The sequence below is a fragment of the Octopus bimaculoides genome, chromosome 23, assembly GCF_046866305.1.
Source record: "Octopus bimaculoides isolate indiv1 chromosome 23, ASM4686630v1, whole genome shotgun sequence".
In the NCBI taxonomy this organism is placed as follows: domain Eukaryota; kingdom Metazoa; phylum Mollusca; class Cephalopoda; order Octopoda; family Octopodidae; genus Octopus; species Octopus bimaculoides.
In genome coordinates, this window is record NC_142950.1 from 11,222,780 (window position 1) to 11,223,564 (window position 785).

Sequence of the window (785 nt, forward strand, 5' to 3'; positions counted from 1 at the left end):
TTGTAAGTAGTTCGTAAACTTATCCTCCGACGCTACTCTATCTCTTTCTCTTTCCTTTCTCCCCCCCCCCCTTCGTTCTTCCTCTGTACTACTACGTATCTCGCCTTACCCCTCTTGTTCTTCCTCTGTACTACTACGTATCTCGCCTTACCCCTCTTGTTCTTCCTCTGTTACTACTACGTATCTCCTTTTCCCCCTCGTATTTCCTCTCTTCCCCTTTCCTCTCGTTGCTCACCATTCTTCTACTTCCTCCCTCTCTTTCTCCCTCTACCACTCTCTCTCTCTTCCCTTTACACCGGCATGGTCACATGCTTCCGGTCAATAATCCTTTCCTTCCTTGGCTTTCGCCAAGTAACACACGCTACCACTGTCTCTCTCGGTTCCGTGCCTCATCGCGTTCATACACACATAATTTTTCTCGTCTGGCCGTAAAGCCTTCTGTTTGTTTTCCTGTCTTGTTTTTCGTCCGCCACTACATTCCTCCATGGCTAGATTTAATTTGCGTATACAGATTTAATCTGCGATCCATGGGACGAGCCGTTTTAACGTTGCGTCCTGCCCGAAGCTCGTCGAAACGCCGGTGTTAAAACGTGGGTAGCTGAAGAAGTAGAATGTTCTCTATGTGGCTCGTGTGTTCTCGTCTACGTTTGTGTGCAATGTCCTGTACCCAGATATGCACCTATACATACAGGTGGATGTCGGTATGCACATACCTGTACGTATATATGCATATACTCATTTACTTTTGTTTATATATATATATATATATATATATATATATATGT